At 42.4% G+C, this 22,802-nt stretch overlaps 1 protein-coding gene across 16 annotated transcripts in view; it reads right to left on the bottom strand.

Moving 5' to 3' along the window:
• CELF4 (CUGBP Elav-like family member 4) overlaps window positions 1–22,802 on the bottom strand; it is a 712,154-nt gene that overhangs the window by 672,705 nt on the left and 16,647 nt on the right. The window lies entirely within an intron of this gene.

The raw sequence follows: 22,802 nt of genomic DNA, 5'->3' as shown, positions 1-22,802 counted from the left end.
TCTCTTGTTGCACCTTCTCTAGAGAATCCTAATAGGAATAAGAGCAATTTTCAGGAACTAATTCGGTGGGCTTTAGGGGAAGCAGTAGAAAGTTTTAAGACATCATTTGCCAGTCTTATACTTTTCCAGCAATGAAGTGGGTTTGCCAGGGGAATAGAAAAGAGGAAGAGAGGAAAAAAAAAAGAAAAAAAAGAAAAAAAAAGGCAAAAAAATTGCTTTTGACTCAAAAGCTTGGGTACACCTGCACTAGAAATTATGTAATGGACAGGCCTGTGAATGTATTTAGTGTTAAGGAGCACAAACATGAAATATCTGTTGACAGCATGTGGACAGTGTGTTCTAAACCTGGTGTTTATTCTGTGACTGCACAAAATTGATATGCCCTGTTCACAGGTTGCTGTGGTGGCAGCTGAGAGAGCCAGTGTTGTTTTGGTATTTTCAGAAAAAGAAGAAGACTCTCTTATCACTCACCTTTCAGCGGTGTTGAAGAATCTCCTGCTTTTTGCAGATGACATTGTGTTTTTTTCCTTTGTTTCCTGAACAGCATATGTGCTGCTCTGCCCTGCCTTGTGGCTGCGTGCAGCCAAACAGGGGAGCAGAAAATGGAAGCAGCTCCACGTGGTTCTGAGGCAGTCTGGGACTTGCATATGCAGAGATAGAGCAGGTGTGGCTGTCACTGTAACTGCGTGGGGTCTCTTGCATGAGCAGTCCAGCGTGTGTGTCTGTCTCAAATCTACGTCAGCCTTCCAGCTGTGATGCTTTCCAAAAGATGTTTGCAGGAGGGGGATAAGCTAACCTTGGTGACTCTGGCATCCCCTTGAGGAGAAAAGTCCTCCTAGGATGTTTCAGCAGGAAGACCTTTATGTGAGCAGTTTGGATTTACTATAGAACTCCATAAGTTTTGATATCTTGTGGGTTTTTTGCTGATTCTTTCTTAGGATTTATTGTCTTTCTGTTTTGCTTTAAGTGTACAGCAGGTTCAAATCAATGTTTTAGAAAACAGCAACTTGATTATTTGTCCTTGGCCCCAGCCTGTTTTTCTCTGCAAAGAAGCAATGCTGGTTTTTTGTTTCTTTGTTTTTGGTTGGGGTTTTTTTTTGTTTTTTTTTGGGTTTTTTTTTCTGTTAACTGTTAGAGAAACTTAGCAGCTTTGAGCGTTTCCATGACCCAGCCTGGTTTTTAGGGCCAAGGAGATTTTAACAGAAAATCCTCAGAAAACCCAGTGCCCTAAACATTTCAGATAAACATTTGTCTTGTATATTTGTGTGGAGAGAGAAGTTTTTATTGGGGATCTCAGGCACAGAGGGGAGCAGGCAGCTGCTCTGGGTGTGCTGAGCACAGCTGGGGGATGCTGGTGCTGGAGGTGGCTCTCTGGACCAGTACAGGTGAGTGAGTGCCCCACAAAGTACATGGCAGTGATTTGATGTGACAGCTGCTACTGTTCCCAAAACAAACAGTGTGTACCAAAAAGAATCAAGGTGGTGCTTTGGATGCTGCAATAGCAGGAGATAAAAATGTTTTGCTGCTTCTTGTGTGTCTTAATTCTGGACCAGAGATTTGAGAAAATGATGCTCTGGTAAGGGCATTTATGCGACTCAGAGGAGACCTCAGATCTGGGCCCTGTTCCAAGATATGGATTCATTAGAGAAGGAGTATTTATGCTGATGGAATAGGTGCTTTTGGGGTTGAGTAGAAACTGAGCAGGGCCTTTGAAGTTAGGACATAAGCACCACAAATTATAGTCTAGACATTATTTATTTATTTATTTATTTATTTATGGCTGTAGCTCCAGTTTTTTCCTATATCTCAATTTTTTTTACGTTACTGGGAACAGAAACAGCTTTTACTTTCTTGGGGAAAAATAAGAATATAGTCTGTGAGGTGCTTTTGCATGATGATATTGTGAAGTGCGTAAATAAAAAACCCTCTCTGACCTCACTGATGGCACAGGGAATGGTGCAGCATAAGGAACACTGGGCTGGTGGTCAAAAAACTTAAGTTCATTTTTTCCCTTGGCTGCTGAGTTGCTGCACGGCCTTGAGTGTATGACTTCCTCTCTTCTGTTTCTCTTGGCTTGTGTTTTTGTTAAAGAATGAACAGCACCTTGCACTGTGGGGCACTGATTGCAGTTGAGCTTTCCAAATGCAACCATATTGCATAAGGCAAACTTATGAATTATTTCTATTGGTTGTCTGATAGAAAACAAATTTATTCTTACTCTTGTAGTAGAATGTCATTACTATTGCAAGGAAATGGAGTTTCTCCCAGCTGTGCAAAGCTGGTGACAGAACTAGGCAGCTTTGAACTTCCCGTGAATTTGCTAATGCATGAATCGTCACTGACTGGCAAGTAAAAAATTTTCTTCATGTTGTTTGTGGGTGAAATTCATTCCTGTTTAGGCTTCTACAATCATTTAAGCTGAGGCTGACACAGAAAGCTCGAGGATTTCAGAGGTGTGGGGTTGCTCTCTGCAGAGGAGTTCAGGCTTTTCATCTCCTATCTGTCCATAGCTTTCTGTTAAGACGGATTATGTGCTGTTAATGTTAATTTGGAGCTAGAATCAGAGTTGCTGTGAAGAGCCAAAGAGTTGGTAGGGAGAGTTAAACAACAATGATTTCAGTGGAGCGTCATCTATTTACAGTCGTGTTCTGAATCAGACACTGGGAATTTAGTTCAATGACTCGTGGTTTTGCATCGGTTGACTGGAAGTCACAAAAACTGTCTCCTGCCTGATGTAAGGCCAGAAAGAACAAAAGAGCTGCTTCCTGTTGCATCAGCTTCTTTTCTAATGCTAGACAGAGATGCTCATTTAAACCTGGATCTCATGAATCATTTCTTAAACACAAAGGCTAGGTAAAGTCTGTGCTAGTGGAAAACTGAAAAAAGTTTCTGGATTCCTCACAATAAATTCAGAGTATTCTTGCAGATTACCAGAAACTGATCTATGGAGAGGGATCAAGACAGCTTGGGGGACAAACTTCCTGCCATCTAATATTACTTACCTACCTGGTCTCCTTATAAAGAGAGTGTATTTTTAGATTAGTTTTCAGAACACAAGCCTATTGATGGTAGTGCTACTGTCTCTGGCTCTCCCCTATTCCACTCCAATTTCTTAAAATGTATTCAACCTCAGAAAACTTGACTAGGTCCAAAATCTGAGTGACTAAACTAGAAGAAATGCTAAGAAAATGGGTATGTGTATAGAGAAGAAACATTTAAATTAAAGGTGCCTTAGTGAGATGCCACAGAGATAGCTCAACTATGCTAGCTGAAAGAACCCAAGTTCTGTTTTGTGTGAAGCTATTGTGTCCATGGCAGGATACTTCATCCTTCTGGACTAACTAACTTTTCACTGAAAAAAAATAAAGGCAGCAGCTGGAACAGTGTGCTTCTGCTCTGAGGTTGCTAAAATAATTGTACCTAACTTGGTCAAAGCTTGTAAAGTTCCTTGAGTGTTTGATGATTCAACAGCCTGTGTGCCCTGCTATGAAACAAACACAGAACTCATTAGGAAAATGTGCAGGAGCTTGAATGTGCCTTCCTCATCAGGGATGAGTCTGTGTGAGAACACGTAAAAGATGACTTGCAGCAATTATGTCAGTGGCACTTTTAACCTGATTCCTTAGTGAAAAGTGTTTTTTTCAAGCAATATGCTGTCTGCCTACCTAGGGCTGGCTCCGTCTGTCAGTCTGTCCTTCCAGTGTAACCCTGAGAATCACTGGGTGGATTCGACATGATATGATAGAGAGCAGAGGTCTCAGTGACTGTTATAAACTTCATTAATGGGATGACTGATAGTGAAATCACCAAAGAAAAGGCTGCTAAGCTCACTCTTTAGTAGACATTAGGGAACTTGCACAGAGAGCAAGACATCAAAAGTGAAACGTCACCAGCTTTCCCTGGTCTCCAAACAACTTGTTTTTAGCTATGCTGGACCTGAGTGAGACAGGGAAAGGACAGATTTAATTCCCCCGCCCTGGCAAGGGAATATGCTTAGCCCCTGACATCATTATAGATGAATCCCTCCAGGGATATTAAAGATGGAGAGCATAGTTCAATCTTGGTGGCGTCATGTCCAGAGGGCCAGTGGGAGAAATCCTCCTTGCCTAGTTAGGCTTAAAGGGAAACTTAACATGAGGAGGATTACTAAAGTGCATTTAGAGCGAGTGATTTATGTAAAACTATAACCTTTATAAAATAGGATTAAGTGCCAATGTGCTTACATTTGGATGGGGAACGCTTGTTATTTGCCCTGCAAGAGTTATGGCCAATAGGTCTCTGAAGCAGAGACCGAACAAGAGACAGAGAGTCTCAGTCACTTTTTCTTTTTCCCTTCCCTCCTGCCTGGCCCCCTCCTTGTTTCATTAAAGCTACACATCATGCGAAGTGGCACCAGCCTCAGAGAGTCTCTGACAAAACCATTGCATGGAGCCTCAGGACAGAACTTGCTGCAGTTCATGTTCTCTCCCCCTGCCCTTCCTCTCTCTGCCTTTTGCTTTCCAAGTGTACATCCAATAAGTCAGATGAAACTTAATCTTGTTTGCTCTGTTTCTAATTTTCTCTTCCTTTCTCTGTTCTCCCTTTCTGTTGCAGCTCTTCTTCCTTGTCTCTCCTCTGCCCTCCAGCTTCTAGAACAGCAAAATTTTTTGGGCTTACCTTTATCCTTTACTGTTTCTGGCCTTCTCCCCGAGTTGCAGATCAATAACTGCAAATACTGGGCAAGGGAACATCAATGGAATAAAAATGAATTTATACTATACATTCCTTATTTTCTCTCTCTTAAATTGTTGAGTGGACTTATTTTACAGCAGAGGTGGGCTTGGAGCAGAGAAGAAATTTGCTTTTTTATTCTGAGACCCACAGAAATTGGGTACCTCTGCCCAGAGATGCAAGCACTGTCTGGAAGAATAATCCCTTTCCCAAGAGGTGCAGGATGTCAAGTGAAATGATGCTCTGATCTGTGTTGATTAGCTGGAATCTAATATTCGCTTGCCACCATCTCTGTTTTCCTATCACATAAACCTGGGTGCTCTAGGACCTGCTTTGGTTTTGTTTGGGTTTTTTGTTTTGTCAGTTTCTGGGTATCTGTAAAAATTTACCAACAAGGGATCTGCTCTTGCAGCATAGATTCAGCTCTCTAACAAGATGAGCAACCATTGTCTATAATTTTTACTAGTTTCTTTTTTTGTTTTGTATTTTGCTTTTACTTTAATTGATATGCCCCATTATTTAATTAGCAGACAAGATATGCACTAATCACTGAAGTGTGAACTCAGATTGTATCCTTATTTCTGTTCAAAACTGTTCTCATTTTTAATGCCTTCCTCTGTGGAAAATGAGATGTAGCACCCACCTGAAATGATGGAAGTGGATAGCTCAAGCCACTTAAAAATAACCACTGTCCAATGAATCTGACTGCAGTAATTTCTTGAGTTTAGGAAAATCTTTCCCTTCTCATGCCAGGAGGAGAACAGAAATATTGGTAGCCTTTGCTTTTCACATCCGCTGCTGCTATCTCAGAAGGAAATTGTGAGTATAAATCAGTTGGGGGCTCTGATCCAGTGATTCTTTTCTCTTTTTGAGTGCAGATTGCTATGTTTTCCTCCCTATGAAATGAGAATTAGACTCATGGAAATGCAAGGCCCGTAAAGCTGATTTTTATCATGCTCCAGTTTTCTGCTGATATTATTGCAGTGACTTCCGTGTTCTTTGCTCTTGGTATATATCAGGATTTATGAAGATAAGGATTGGTGCAATAAAGTTTCTTAATATTAGCAAGAAAATTAATTTCTAGTCTGTGCCCTAACATGACATGTGCCAGTTATTGATGGATGACTAGTAAAAGGGGCAGAGGCTTTGCTCAATTTGAATTCTTGCTCCTCCAAACCTTTTCAATATACTTTCAACTTTAGCCAGGAGCTGTAATGTTACATTTCTGCAATATAAGTCCTTTCTCAAATTTTTCATCTTGACTTAATACGACCTCTCTCTCAAATGGTTACTTGCAGCTGTCAGGATTAGGAGCACTGATCTGTTCTCGAGACAAAACATGAAGACCCTTTCAGGACCTGATTTTCTCAGATTTTCTCATTCTCATGGCTAAGCTGGCCATGCTCAAACAACAACTTTTCTTCCAGTGACTCTGCTTTAGTACTGGAGCTCTAAGCCCTGCATTGAGCAGGGAGCCAGGAGAGCACTGAGGTAACTGAACTTCCCCCCTCCCAAAACCTAAAACATCCCAAATCAGTTTGATTACAGCTTTGCTTGAAAGCTGCTGGGTCCCTTAGAGCCTGTCGTGTTTTACAGATGGATTGCTCCAAATCCTTAGGGAAGGGGAAAAAATTAACAAGGAGGATAAAGGAGAAAACCACCGTTGCAACCATCTCACCAGCTCCAGCTCCCCAGCAGCCGCTGCTGTGAAATGCTGTGAAACGCGATCCCCGCATGCGGTGCATTACTGATTTCCAATATGTGGTAATATTTACATTAACATTAGGACACCATCAAACCTTTACTTATCCACATAGTTAAAATTGTTATCTGTATATGAACCCCAGAGATGATATATCTAATTGTCAGCAGTGACCTGATGATAATAGCAGTACAATTTAGTTACACTATACAATATCATTAATCATCCAAATGTAGCATAAACAGAATGGACCATTTGCTAAGGTCTTTCCAGGGGTGAGAGGAAGATCCCTCACTTTTAACAGCTGTATATGCCAGAGGCTTCCCTAAGGAAAGGGGCTGGCAGGATGGGGGGGAAGATTTCTCTATTGAAATCAGAATCACCTTCAAGGGTGGTACATGCCTCTATTTATTAGTGTTATGCTACATATGCTAATGGCAGACTGTACACTATTTCTGAGCATTAACATCTGCTCAAAGCAACAGACTTTCACTTACAGAAACTGATTTAAACTCAGTGAAGCAGATAAACACAGAAATCTAGGCAGGTGGCTGCAACCAAAGGAGGAATTCTCAATTCCTGCACTCAACCGATGAACTTCACTAAAACCATAATTAATATTCAGATAACTGTATTCCAACACATAGAATAAACAAGATCATTTAAAGGATGCAAATGTCTACCTGGGATGAGGGGAGGTGGGGGCTTGGGTTAGGAATACAGAGTGGTTTAAATAGAAATCCAAAGCTTGCCTGGGCCAGAAAACACAAAAAGCAAGAGGATGTTATTGCATTGTTCAGAGGCACAGAGTGGGAATTAAACTTTTAAACCAACATTTTGTGTAAGGTGATGATAGAAATTGATCTTTCATTGTAGGATGTTGGATGGTCTAAAGATCTTATTACAGAAGTGCTGGTAAATTTGGTCACCCCTTTTAATATCCCAGTCTTTTATTTGGGAAATGTTGTAAAGGCATGATAAAAATATGAACAAAATAAATCTTTTTCTGCTCTCTCAACTTACACTTTTTCAAGGTTATTTTGGGCACTGATAACTGGTTCCAAGTGAAAGGTTCACGACTGTTCCATCTACGTGATAATGTTGAAAAAACAAAAGTCCCTCCTGTTTCTCTCAAACTTCAAGCTCATCTGAAATGTTGGACAGACTTTAATTTTAATCTAGCTGAACCTGAAACTTAGAGTGAAACATTAAATGCAAGTGAATTTTACTTGTATTCAGCTTTTACTGCAGACATTTGATCTGGTTCCAGAGGTACTGCTTCTCCAAGGAATTATGTGATGGCTCTTTTTCTTATATTATTGATGTATATTCCTAAAATGCCAGTCCTAAAAGGCAAACCTTGGCTACTCCAGGCAGGTCTCTGGACTGGTGCTTCCTCTTGAGTACTTCCAGGAGACTCTGCTCAAGGTTTTATTGTGCCCTCTGAATTACTTTTCTTCTCTCTTCTGACCAGATGCACTGATACGGATGGAATATCTCATGCCCCTATGGTACAAGGCCTTCAAGACTTTTGGGTTGGAGCTGCACAGGGATGAAATAGCTCATTATGGTTCACTACAGAAAGAAGTGACCAGCATCAGGGTTTGGAAGTCCCTTGGGCTGAAAATGGTGAGAGCCTGGGAGAATGTCTGAGGGAGCTGTTGCATACACTTGCCCTGTCCTTCATTTTCTCTGTCTTTCTTTTCTTTCTATTTCTTTTTCCCATTGCATCCTTAGTGTTGAAAAAGTTTTCTAAGCAACCCTCAAAGGTGTCAACTTTGTTTACAAAGCTGATACCGTGTTCACTGGACTCCAGGAGATGAATGGGAATGAATAGCAAGCAAATCAAAATTTAAAGGGTACTTTTGAGATCTGACCCTGAAAATAACTAAATGCACCATGTGCATACTCAAAGAAAAACATTCCTATTCTTATTTTGGATTTGTTCTCACTTCTAGCTCCTCCAAGTCTGGTGTGCTTTGCTCTACTTCCTCACAATCAGCTCCAGAATGTGTGAGAATATATGAGAATCTCAACTTTTTTTTTTTAAGTGTACATTTTTCAGTCTCTGTGTTAACTGAGAAAATCTGAATCTTATAGATTGAAATACTGCAAAACAGGGTGCACTCTTTTGAGCTGAAATTATTGAATATATTTTGGCTAGAGATATTCAGTCCAGCATCATAATTCTGGATGATCTCTTCCATTTTTCTGAATGCATGAGAGCTGACAATAAAACCCTATTAACTTTCAAACATCACTTTGTTTTCTTTGAAATCAAAAGTAACAAGTTCATGGCCTTCCAAACTCTGAGTAACTCCCTCTTCTGTGTACACTGGGAATCACAGGGAACAACTGGGTTGCTCTGATCTCTTGGGAAGAGGCCTAGGATGTTGGATACCTAAGATACCTATATTACTGTGAAGATTTGTGATTTATTCCAGCTGATCCAATTTCTTTCACCTTTATTCCCCAGATACAGGCCTCCCTATTGTCCGTCTATGATTCTGGGTACTGGAGTGTGTTTAAGTGGGAGGTTTTATGTTACACATTATCAGAAATGTGGGGGCAAATTCTGCTACATCTGTGATGTCCATTTGATTTGAGGGAGGCTGCACCCCATCAGCTACTTCATCATATGCTCAACAAAGTCAATAATGACGCTCTTACCATCCTCAACTGTGTATGATCAGGGGCAAACTGGGGACAGAATGTATGATATTGTTCTAGATTTAAAATTATTATCTTTCATATTTTCCAAAATTTGTTGGTACAAAAAATGGTTGTTAGAGATATGCATGAATTTTTGAAACTCTGCTCAAAAAGGACTTGTTGCTTCAGAATATTAGCCGACTGAAGGATTTTTTCAGATGAAATTATTGGCTGTTGTAGCTGTAGCTATTTCCTGCTTTCACCCCCTCCCTTGTGCTTAATTGTATGCATGCAAATGGTTTCATTGACTGCTTTGGAGGGGTGCGAAAAGATCTGCCTGAAAAAGTGTTCTGTATAAAATCACAAGAGGGAAATTAAAAGAATGCCTACCAATCTGTTAAAAAAAATAAAATCGCCCAAGTGTGTGGTATCAATTTCCAGGGTGTTTTCAAGAGCCCCTAATGCAGTCCTAAGTAAGTCTTCACTGCCAGTTTAAAAGAAGAATTTGTCTGAGAAAAAACGAAGCAAGAGCAACCACCAAAGATGGAGCAGGCCTGAAAATCCAAACTTTCTCTGAAAAGTGCACTTGCAGCTTTTGTCAGACCATGCTGCAAAATGTGACGCAGTTGCAGCCATATTTTCCCTCCTGAGTGCCCCTGCCTTTTTCTGCATCTGTATTAAATGCCTGGCTGTTATCCACTCAGCACAGTAGGGTCACTAAAGATCAGATGATGTTCTTTTAGTCAGCCATGACTGAGCGAAATCCAGCATCTACATTTGGAGATGGAGCCCTGGTTCTGCACCATCAGGAGGCACAGACCCCTCAAAATGGGAAATGGGAGCAACCACGGGGTTAAAGTGAAAGCTGTGGAGATGTTTTCAGGATTCAGGCTGCTGCTACAGAGGGCAGGAAAACGTGATGGGTGGACTGACTCTGCAGCTAAGCTGTCCTGCTGCCCCTAATTGTGAGTCTCTCTGTGCCAGGGTACCCCTTTGGGTGCTGGGAATGCTGTAGTTTTCCTCCTCTCTGCAAGTGAAAGAGAAGCACAAAGTTTGCAAGGCAGTCAGAAATCTCCGTTTCAGCAGTAGGACAGCTGTACGAAGATGTATAGTTATTATAGACATATATATAGCAAATAAACCCGACTGGAATCAGGACATCAAAAGACTGATGCTCTCTCCCAAGTATTCATCCTTTAAGTACTGTGTCTTTCTTTCTTTCTTGTTTTGTTGCCTGCCTATTAGTGTGCTAATCTCTTGGGGGAGATTACTGAACAAATAGCTGTTGGACAAAAATAATGACAGGAAAGGAAAGCACACACACACACAAAGAAAAAAAATCTAAGAAATGGAGGATAGGCCAATGATGGCAGAAGCAGAGATGTATGAAATCACACACCAGTTTCAGAGTGAAGGAGAGCAAAAATACTAATTTCCCTGTAGGCTAAAGAGAAAGGGAAACCAGCTCTGCACAGAGGGAACTCAGCACTGCTGCAGGATCTGTCCATGTCTTCACCAAAACCATGTATAATCACATCCTATATGAGAGCAGCAGCTGCTGTTGTCCAATTCCCCTCTTCACTGTTCCTGAAAGGGTGATGGTTGCTGTCCCTGTGAATGCTTCAGGTTAAAGCAAAGACTCCTGAGCTAAAGAGCCTGAGTGTGAGCTGGGACAGAACCACATCCTCCATAGATCCGGTGTGGATGGGATGCAAGCAGCATGCCTCAACCCATGGGTGGCTCCAGCGACCCTCTGGACCTACACCAGCCCCAAGCCCAGCATCCACAGCCCCCAGTCCTGGCCTCGGTGAAGGCACAGCTCAATGTGAGGCAGAGCCCTAACTGATTTTCCAGCTAACTCGTTCAGAAAACAAATCTATTGTCCACATTACGTGCCACACTAATATTGTCGCTTCCTGGGAGAGGCTGTTTATCTATATTTGCCTAGGATTGCTTTTGAACCGGACATTGAACCCATTTCCATGCAATGATTAACACTCGTGGTGGAGCAAACAAAGGGAAGCAGCTTGGAGTGAGCTGGTTTAAAAAGAAAATAAAAAGAAGCAAAAGAAAAAAATCCCTGTGGACTAAAAATGCTACAGTCAAGGGAAGGCATTCTGTAATCTGGGAACAGTCCTATATATAGCAATATGCCTGAGTGCCTCTGGGGAGCTGAAGCACTTATAAATCTCACGTATTAGATGGAGGCAGAGTACAGCACTCTCTCTGTTCATATGGAGGTGGCTGTTTCTAGTGGTTCTTGTGCGTCTTGGAGTAATATCCCCGTACTCCAGGCTGATGCTTTAAGAGAATAAATCCTTTTTGCTTTTGTTCTGGTCTCTTTGGCTCTTTCCTTATTTCTTTTCTGTTTTGTGTACTGTTTGCTTAGTTTGGAGAGACTGAGAGCAGACTGTTAGCTTGATGACTAGACTTGCACAGTTTTTTTTGTCAGCTGATATTTGTAGGGGAAAAATAGCTTAACAAGAAGGAAATCTGTTCGCAGATTTGGAGGAAATTTGGCAAGTTGTTTCAAGCAGGACATAAAAAGGGATAAATTCAATACATTTTTATTTTTTATTATCTTAAAAAAAAAGTTTATCTGTGGGAATAACTTTTTTTCTTAAATGGGTGTGACCTGGTTTTATTATTGTATTTTATGAAAAGTATAGAAGATGACCCAACATAGACATAGACGTGTTAAAAAATAAAATATCTGAGGTTTTTTTTAATAGATATTAACAAATTAAGTTTTGAGCTTAACCTAAACTTTTTTTTTTTTTTAATGCCCATTGGTGAAAAATACCCCAAACCTCCCAAGCAAGACTTGATTAAGTGTGTGCAGTTCTGATTTCTCCCTGGAGCTGCAGTCCCTGGCTTTCATTGCAACCTCTGTCACTAATGTGCCCTATGTCCTTGGCCAAGTCACCAAATGTCTCACTAGAGGTTTCTTTCTCCACACGTGTGTGTGCAGTGCCTTGCACAGAGGGGACTGGTTTTGGTAGTAACCTGAAGGTGTCACTACTACACAATGAATCCTGGTACCCACCATGTCCTGCTTTTTAGCAGCAGGATGGCTGCACTGCAGCTACAATGAATATGCAAAAAAAAAAAGAAAAAAGAAAAAAGAAAAAATGCAATAGGTATCTCAAAGTACAGTTTTAGCACTTAAAAGACACCAATATATTGACCCACTTATGTCAATATTTATTCCTTAGCAGCTGCATTACTTGGGCTTATAAACCCCTAACTTCCATTAAAATCAGTGACAAACTCCCATTGACTTAAATGGTGCAGAATAGAGCCCTAAATCTTTAATGTAGTCATGTGCATTTCTCTGTTTTTTCTGGATAATGTAGCCACTACAATGTAAAAATACATCTATTATATGCACTTTGCTCAATTATCTGTAAATGTGACAGTAATCATCTGTTCAAATTATATGCTGTATATCAACAAGTTATTTCTATTTAGTGATAAAGAAAAAAAAAGTTCATAAAAAGTTCTTTTCCAAGAATGCAAATGTACCTCTGTGTAGAAATTCCCAGCTAAGAGCTAAGATGGTCTATAAATATTAATTCTTCATAACATCTACCAAGACTGTCTCACACTAGAAATTTCACTCCGAAAGATTCAATCCCTGCGCAGTCACTGCATGCAAATTTTCCTCGGTGCCTTTACATTCTCTCATTAACAGCATCCACTGGGTTAAAATAAGGCTGGCACTCACACCAAATGCTGTCACCGAGGATGGCAGGTCCTTTTCAACCTCAGTGCAGCCTGATCCTGCAGTTGGGATCAGGTTATGGACAGTTTTACTCCCCGCAATCTGCAGCTGCTCCTGAAGCGCTTTCCCCGCTGCTGCCCCGCAGTGCTGCTCTCACCCGGCAGCAGGGAGGGCATCTTCTGAACTCCTGTGGCTTACACAGGCTTGTTGGGCAAAAGATGTCACACTGGTGCCTAAATGTCCCTTCTGGCTACCCTCACAAGCCTCACCTTCACCAGTGGGTGACAAATCAAGAGACTGACCCTTGCAGCTGCAGAGGGTTTGGTCATCCCAAAGGAAAGAAATGGAGGGGAACAATTTCCCCAGCCGTACTTGCAGCCTTTCTCACATACTGCCAGCTCCCCCGTTTTCCCTGCCCACATCTGGAACTCCTGATTCCTTAAAGGCAGGGGTGAAGGGTGCAGAGATGTCCACTCTGTGAAGATACATCAGCAAAGCAGACCCTATCAGGCCAGGAATCAGCCCAGTACTGCTGTCAGAGCAAACAAGACTCAAGCACATACCTCCCTCCTGGCATTTCTCAAGTTGGGGTAAGGAAGTGCTGGAAGGGCAAGAAGGGACCTGGTGGGAGACAAGCCCAGATGGCTGTCACATTTGCTGGGTTTATGAGCCAAGACCAAAACCCCCTCACCTGCTGCTGAGCCCCTTCTCACCCCTGGGTCTTGCCTGGGAACCCAAAGTGGCTGGGTAGCTGAGATGGCTGCCAGCCACGTTACTGAAAAACATCTCAGCACCAACTCACACTTGCCCTGTCTGCCAGTATTCATCTGCTATCTCCTGTCTCCTGTCTGGCATCCCAGCACCTTGAAGCTGGAGGTTCTGTTTGTCCCCCATCTGTGCAGCACCCAGCAGTGGGGCTCTCAGCCCCTGCAGAGGTGACAAACTCTTGTCCAGGGCCAAGGCAACCTCAAGGTACAACCATGCCCTCTGCAGCAGGAGGGTGCATTTAGTGCAGAGAGGAGTCTGAACTGCCCTGCATCTCTTTCCTGTCTGCAGACCATCATGTGGATTTTATTACACCCTAAGAGGAGACATAGACTCATCCCATGTGCCCCCCAAAAGCTGTCTCACCAAACCCTCTGAGAAAAAAACACCCACACAGGAGTGGAGACAGCTCGGCCAGCAGTGGTGTTTTTAGGCTTGGTCTGCAGTCAGATTTGAAAGATGGGAATTAATATGCATTAATCCTGCAGCCTTGTTGATGCAACGTCTAAATAGCTTATACGAATTAAACACTCATAGCCCTGGCTGCCCGAGCCTATTACTACCTTTCAGCTAATGCCTCCAGAGAAGGTCCTAACCAGATATCAAGACAGAACACAAAATAAAACTTCAGACAGCCTGATCTTAAGCAAGGGTTTTTGGAGAGGGAGAACAAGGGACACAGATTGCATCTCAAGTGACCCTGATGCTCTTTTAACTGGCAGGTTTCCTGTCATCCTGGCAGGTAAATGCACAGAAAAGCATAGCCACAGTGTAGTGACTCATGGTCCTCTAGAAAACTCTCCCTGTGTGCTCCAAATCCTCTCTTCAACCCTGCAGTATCAGAGCCAGCAGGCTTGTAGGAGATGAACTTAAATCAACGCCTTCAGCATAACTTTTTGGGTAGGCTTTAAACCTGTTCTGTGAATCAAAGGAGCTGTATCGGCATAAGGGCTCCCCCACCCCATTCCCCTATATAATTGCATCCAAACTAGCATTTGGGCTAGGTCCATTAGGGCTGTGATCTTTTTGGAGACTGTAACTCATATATTCAGGTTGTGCAATGTCTTCTGGTCACAGTGACTTTGCAGTGGCTTTTGGAAGGTTTGGTCCTGGCCCCTCCTGTTGTTCCGTAGCTGCCTCTCCAATTATGTGAATTTTAGTGTCTGGGGACGGGAGATGAAAATGGTCCCCATCTGTCCTGGTTCTGAGAAACTCAAGCCTGATCCTTCCCTGAGTAACGCTGCCCGACCAGCCTATTCCAGGCAGTAGGGAATTATTTGTGGGGAGTAAAGGTGGAAGAAGAGAATGTCAGACAGCCCCTCCTGGAAAGATTTATAAATGCATCATAACCGACTTCACAGGCTTAGTGCCTTGGAGAGTAATTGAAAAAGATGTTCCATATTGATCTTTTCAGAAAGTTCAGTTTGTCTAATCCATCCCCTCCCTAGAGCCAAGTGAAAAATGCTTGAACTTGTAGTGCTGGGGTTGGATTCTGCTCTCTGTCACCTGGGTGTAAACCTAGGGAGGAAACTCTGAAGACCATAGAGGCTTCTATGGTGTAAAGAAGAGCAGAAGCCAACCTCAAGCACAGAAGAAATGTACTGGTGTGTGTCTGCAGCTGGGTTTGTTTTGAGGAAAACGTTTTTTGCCACTGCAGGTTTCCAGTTATTTGATAGGGTGGACATTGTGTGTCCGTGTTGTAATGTGAATGCTGGGGATTTATTGCACAAAATCTGGAGAGAAAAGATGATTTTGTGATTAAGAAATCAGACCGTAACTTGTATAATTTGTGTTTAATTCCCAATCCAGCTGTAGTTTGCTGCTCTGCCCTTGGATAAGTTATTTATGCTCGGATCCATAAAGCTATTTAGGTATCTAACACCCATTGATTTCAATGGGAGTTGGGCTCTAAGTGCCTTTAAGGATCTGAGTCTTAATCTCAGTGCAGCTCTGGGTTAGGATCCCAACATGTTTGATCACGATCTGGTATTTCTTTTCTCCTACTGGATGTGTGCTTGTTTGTGTCCATTTGGAATATGGCAGCTCAGGGAGTGCCTGTACAGCATCTAGCATAGTGCATTCTTGATCTCAGCTGTTGCTGAAAAAATATAATGCAAATATGATCACAACTGCCAAAAAAGCCCCCAACCCAAATGCCCAGCACATACTGAAGATTAAACTGAAAGAAAAATAAAATCTAAGGACCTTATTATTATAGTCTATTTGTTAATGTTCTCTTATGATTTAAAAATTATCAGCAAACATGTATTTTGCTGTGCATTGATCTCCTGTGGCCTTTTCAATTATTCAGTTCTTCTAGTGACCCTTCCTCAAAACATCTCAGTTATTTTACAAGCATGAACTAGGCTTTGCATCTTGCCCTCCCAGACATGGGATTGTTACCTTGCCTACTTTGCAGTCCAGGAAATTGAGGCACAGAACTTTGCCCCAGACAAAGGATACAGAAATAAGCACTTATGTCTTGAAACAGCAAAACATCCCCATAAATGCTGCCCTGGAACAGACACACATTCCCCTTGTTCTGGTCAGATTTATAAATATTCAAATTTTAAACATGTCTCCTGGTTTGAGAGTAACAGTTCCACTCCTCTATGACACCTCTGTCTGCACTTCACCAGGTTTGCTGTTTCCCTAATAAGAGCACTCAGCACCCTAAAGCTGTCCCTCTCCCTCAGTAAAAGCAGGCACTGCGTGGCCCTTCATGCCAAGAGGAACACAGACTCAAACCACCACAGAGAACACAGTGTTTTCTGGGTTTGCAGAGTGTGCAAATAAAAAACTGTTTAAACCTTGTGGCAGATAGACGATGGGGCATGTGGCAGTGTTTGCACAGCACGAGGGCTGCAGGTGTATCCTTTGATGGTAGCCACCAGGGACAGATGGGGCAGGAGAGTTTTCTCTGTTCTCACTCCCTTGGGCTGCTCCACCCTGTGCAGGATGTGTGGGGAAATTCCGAGCCTGCAGGTGAAGGTTGGGGTTTGCTAGGACTCTGTCACAGCTGTTTCTTAATGCACTTAAACACGTTTCTAGGAAGCGTAAGACATGTCCATGGACAAACACTGGAATCTTCCTGTCTGGGGCACATCTTCCTCAGAAATAGGGACTATCCTTGATATACTTCCACTTTTTTGAAGTGCAAATTCCTAAGTTGTGGCAGTTCCCTCCTGCTTTTTGGATTTCAATATCTCCAAGGGGCAGATCCTCTCTGAGGAGGCAAACCATGCTGTCTGGGGAGCACTGAGGATGAGCAGGGAGCCAGAGACATCCAGTGCTTCCTGGCTGTAATGTTCATATCCTCGTAAAAGAGAAAGAGGGATTTTTGAAGGAACTGCTATGGCCTTATTTTGAAACAACCTTTCGGTACAAAGAGATGGACTCATTTAAATTAAAAGGAGCCTTGGAATGCCTAGTGGTGTTGCAATACAGCTAAGGCTTGCTTAACCACGATGATGTGGGGAGAATCTCGCCAGGAGGAAGCCATTATCCTTATCATATCCAGGAAAATGGGAGCAGTTCCACCTGGCGTTTCATTCATGTGAGTGTTGCTGGTGGGTTTAAAGCTCTTTTGGTTTTCTCATGTGTCTAGGGAAAAAGCAACAGCCAATGTCTGAGATCTCCAAATAAATTAAAGGACTTTTCTTCCTCTGCTTAGTTACCCTCTCTGTCACATCTCTTTGCTCTCACTCTTTCCTTTCTCCCCTATAAAAAATAATCAGTGCAAAACAAATGAGTGAAAAGCCAGCATCTTACCAAATCATCTTTGTGCAAAGGTTTAATTTCCTGTCCTGCTGTGTTTTTGTGTGTATGTGTTTTTCTTTTCCTCAAAGGAAGGAAGGAAATAAGAAAAAAAAAGGAACAGTAATAAAAAATAAAGAGGATCGAGAACCTGACAGACAATAAAGAGAAAAGCTGTTTAGGAAAAGAGTGGCCTGAGTACATTTTTCTTGCACCAAAATCATCAGCCACCTCTATAAGGATCTGGAGAGGAGGGTAAAAACAGGTGGTGTCTATCTGAGGATTGAAGTTTGGCATCCCTATACCCTCCCTTCCAGCTCAGAGGGTTTTAGTTGGAAGCACTGGGTGCCACACGAGACAAGCTACGGGAGGGCACAAGGGGCTTGCAATAGATGACCACTGGCAGAGGCGTTTTTTTTTTGGTCTCAGCCTGTTGTGGAGGCAGGTAGGGCTGGATGGCACCCCCGACCAGGCAGTGTGAGAGCTGGAGTGTCATTAGCCCTCCCTGGAGAGAAAGCTGGGATGATCTCTGGCAGGATGAGAGCACTGGGGGAGTGTGTGCAGCAGAACAGAGAGGAAGGAACCACAAAGTGGCAGCATTGTATCTGGTGTGTGGAAGACACAGCCAGAGTCAAGCGAGCCTGACCTTGGTCCTGCCTGCATCAAATTCGACCTGACTTATTAGGAGGGAGTCAGTGCCGAAGGCAACATATGAGGAGTAAACTTTGTTCTCAGTACTGGTGCCTCACAACTGCCCCTCACTGGAGAAGAGGGGGAAAAAAAGTGGAAAAATAAAACCACCAAAAAAAAGAAAAAAAATTGGGGTGGCTAGATTATTATGCACCAAAACAAGCTGGATTCCCTTCAGCAAGAATCTGGCAAAATATTCCTGTTAAGATATATCTGTTTATGCAGTATGTGCAAGCCCAACAAGCTCTGATCCCTGATACTTCAAGTGACTGTCAATTGCTAACCTTTTGGAATATCTCAAAGTTCTTTACAGGGAAATTTTATTTATCCAGTTTTGTAAAGCAAGAATCAGAAATTCAATGCCAACAAGTTAAGTATCTCGAAATTTTTAAATCAATCTCGAATTTAGTGTCCAGCTTGAAACACCAATTGTGCTAGGGACCCCCCTTCCCCAAAGCATGTACATAACAAGCACACAAAACAAGTAGGCACTAAAACCAGTGACAGACAGTTTTAATTTTTCTCTAGAAATTACTTGCTCAGCGTCTACGGAGTAAACCAACAGCTGAGCTGGGAAAAAAAAACCAAAACAACTATGTCTCCTAACACCCAGCACTCAACACTGTGTGTTGAAAGTCTAGAAAGGGCTATGAAACCCAGGCTGTGCTTTTAGAAGGACCTGGGTGAGGTGGGTGGCTTTTCTGGGTTCAGTCCAGCAGCTCACCTGGAACGGAGGGGAAATGAGCCACCAAAACAGCTCATGAGGTTCATTTAGTCTGCAGCTCCTCAGAAGGACTCCTGTGCCTCTCTTTCTCCACCCCTTAGAGAGAGAACGTGTCCCATCGGGGCGGAGGGGGGGAAGGAAAATGCATTTGGGTTGTATAATTTGAGCACGAAGCTGACATAAAAATAAGGGCTTCATCATTTGGGCTTGGCGAGGGAGGGGAAGAGGGAAGATTTGGAGGAGGGGTAAGGAAATAACAATTTGCTGTCTCCTAAAGTATTGTTTAATGCTTTACTTAAAAACGCTGACAGCTTCTGCACAGCTGTATCCACGATAGAAGCAGCTTGCTGGCACATTGATAAAGTATTAAGATGAGCAGAGATCTGGGCACGATACAAAGATGAGAGCTCCTCACAGCTGAATTAAGGCGATGCGCACAAAGTAACCGTTACCTGGCAAAGGATCGTTTTGATGCCGGCGTCTTTTGTTTTGATTCCAGATCAAAGGGAGGAGGATAGGTGGTTTAGGGCTGGCACTCCGAGCTGCATGGCTAACTTATCTGTGCCATTAAAGCAGGCATCACATTGCCAGGTTGTAAGCAGAGAAAGATCTGAAACATATGAGGCAAGGATGGGAGACAAGGGGGGGAAGCTACACCAACCCGGTACTGGGAAGACGTGCTGTCTGGAGTCCTGGAGAAGAGTGTTTAAATACCTGTCTTTCTTCTTTAAAGAACCCTGTGTGCAAAGTCCTCCTGTTGTTCTCAGTCTGGATAGTCTCACTCCAAATCCAGATCTAAGGTTGTCTCTGATCTAAGGGAGCCCTGATTCCTATGTTGGGACACCCTCTGGATCTGCAGAGCCAGTGTAACAACAACTGGTCACAGAAAATATTATCCCAGTAGAATAGCCACGGTCAGATTGGTTTAACAACGCCTAATGCCAGCTTGCTTTTACTTTCCTTTCATATTTTCTATATTTGTGTGTACGTCTCTGTACTTATATGGGAGTGTGACCATTTCTATATAAGTACTACAACATCTCTAACACAGAAGTTTTGCCATCCTGATCATGCTGCTGCAGTTAAAACAGTGCAGTTTTCTCCTTCCACAGACCTACAATCCTGTAAGATGGCAAGCCCTGTCAATTCCTGCTGGCTCCGAGGGAACCTCAAAGCTTCTGTTCTGAGGGTCTCAGCAATTCTCTCTGCACCCCAAAGGAGAACTGGGCCCCAGGTTAATGAAAAGTAGGGCAGCCTTATCCTATCAGCTGCCTGGGAGGGTGCCTGGCATTTTGAGGATGAGCGACAGAGAAAATTCAAGTTGCCAAGGCAATGGGAAACCTCAACATAGTGAAGACAGACGTAAAAAATACGTGCTGCATTCACACAGCTCCTCTGAGACAAACTCACTGCATGCCCTGCCTTGGTTTACCATAGGAAAAAGCTTCCTTTAAACCCGTTCTCTCTAAAGTGTGAGTGGGTATCTGGTTTGTGTTGCATCGAAGTCAAATAGATTGGCTTTTCTGCTGCCTCTGCTGGAGCTTCTGTGGAAATGAGTTGTATGGTGAGATACCAGCTCAGCCCATGCACACTTGGAAGGGAGAAAGAGAACTCGGACTCTTCCCTTCTTTATTTCTCCCAGCAGACTGGGCCAAATCCCAGTCTCATTTATATCACAGTAATCCTGGAAGAAATTCACGAGAGTCAGTACCTCTAGATTTACACGGATATAACCAAGAGGAGAATTCATCACCATGTCTTCATCGATGGTTCATAAGCAAGGAAAATACTAAGGCCTCCTTTATCTTGACAGCACAAGATGGCTCAATAAATGTAAAGCACGTGTTACATAACAGTAGAATAATCTATGGTATTGAGGGCTCACAGATTCTGAATGTCTTTTCCACTTGCAGTGGAGGGGGGGCAGGAATTAAATAGGGAGAAAAATATATATTGAATAAAGTGCTTGTTGCAGAATATTTTTTTTAAATACAGAACTGTGAAACCTAAAGTAGGGCAATACCCTCCCTTTCAACAATACTTTGACTTCCTACAGTCAGCAGATGCAATATGCATAGGATTCAGAAAGATCCCATTAAAATTCATTAAACCGTGTTTCCAGCTATTTAGTAAATTTTGAAGAAAAGAAACCTATTGCCTCTTCTGCTCCATACGATGGCCTCTTTGAATGCAATTAACCCTTCATTCATGGGTCCTTCTATCCAACTAATCTCCCACCCCGTGCCTTCCGATGCATTTTTAATACCGCAGCTAATACTGCCACCTAAAATCCTCCAGCAGACACCATGCAATAGAGCTCTTTGCGCAGGCAAGGAACTGTAAATCTCCATAAACAGTGCTTGAATGAACAGCAAATTCAGATAAGTGATGTGTTCTTTTTCATGGCTTCCAGTTCTAAATGTGGGGATGCTCTTCATCCTTCAAGGTAGACTTTTATCCAGCAATTATCGTGGTTTCATACCTGCCCAAGGGATTTAGCCATTGGGTTTGGGGAAGCTGGGTAAGAAAGAGTGTAAAAACATGCAAGGGAGCATAAAAAAATACTGAAACAATAAGGAAAGACCTAGCGGTACACGTGCAAATAAACATTCAAAATTTTAAAAAAGAAAAAAAAAGAAAAAAATAAGAAAAGAATAAAGAATAAAGATCCAGAAAAATCAGAAGACGTTATATGAAGTGTCAGATCTATCTGTCTGAAGTGTAAAATTCTGTTTTCTTTATTAGATGGCTGACAGAGACTCAGGACCCAATCTGGTCTCATCCTGAGTTCGATAAACTGTGACCAATTTCAGATTGGAACTCCTATTTACGGAGGTGCTAAGTGGAGAGGGGGATTATATCATGCAAAACAGAAGCAACCAAAAATATTCCTATTCCTCCCATCCTCTTTTCCCATCTGATAAATGAGCTGGTTTGTCAAAACAGGGAGTGGAACTGGAGGGGCCAGGGAAAAGGATTTGCTATAAAAAAGAAAACAGAAGAGGAGGACTGAAAATATTCTGTGTTTCTGTTTGCTTGAAGCAAATCCCATTCTCAAGCCAAATCAAATCAGAATCTGTCCATGAAGAAAGAATTCAGAAAGGAATATTTTGAAATATAGAGGTGGTCTCAGCCTGATCCACCCTGCAAGGTGTTCAAGGTACACAGTGCTTCTTTCATTATTTCACTGTTCTGTCACAGCTATGAAGGAGTGTTATTTCTGAGTCACAGAATTATGCTTTTCACTGGCTTCTGTAACACCCCTACGCTTAATTATTTCATCTGAACTACAGATTTCCACAGATCCAGCAAAGCATTTAAGCACCTGCTCAACTTTAAGAACCTATTGTGTTCTGGGAGGCTTTCCACAATGTGAATTAAACGCACACTTTGCTGGATGGACAGCTCTATACCATAACTACATTACATCTGGAAGAGAGCCATACTCTTTCCCAAAGGGTTTGCTGCTCTCCACTATATCAGTCTAAAATTTTTCCATAAGTGTATGTGCCTTTTTTAATTGAAGATTTTGTCATATCTAATCGAACCCTCGCACGGTGCTTGTGAGGAGGCTTGGACAACTTGGAAAGGATTGATCCTGGCACTTCAGAACAGGATAGAAGTGTTACAGTTTGTGTATCGGGTGTGAGTATCACCCTAAGCCACTGGGAAGCCAATCTGAAATCTGCCTGCTTAACAGAGAGGCACTGCTACTGCCTTGCTCTGCCAAATCAGGGTATTTTAAAGAGATAGCAGAGAGATTCTGTTTAAAATTCGCAGTGCATCTATACAGAGGATGAGAATTTCAAAGTACGGCACAAGTCTTACTTTATGGGGAGGTATTATTCTCATTGTTCTTCCAGAGCTGGAAAAGGAGGAGAAAAAAATGTATAGGAGCTCAACTCTGCAAAATTTGCGGACCTGAGTGGCAGGCTAAGAGCTACACAGCAAGCTGTGGAAAAATATCAGCAATCAAAAGCCAAAAATCTGGTCTCCAAGCTTCCTGTTCAAAGATATGCAATGTACTATTCTCCTACCCAGGAAAGAGTGGCAAGCATTCACTAAAAGTTTAGAGGCTA

The sequence above is a fragment of the Molothrus ater genome, chromosome Z (assembly GCF_012460135.2).
Source record: "Molothrus ater isolate BHLD 08-10-18 breed brown headed cowbird chromosome Z, BPBGC_Mater_1.1, whole genome shotgun sequence".
NCBI classification, from domain to species: domain Eukaryota; kingdom Metazoa; phylum Chordata; class Aves; order Passeriformes; family Icteridae; genus Molothrus; species Molothrus ater.
This window is presented reverse-complemented; position numbering and strand designations above follow the sequence as displayed.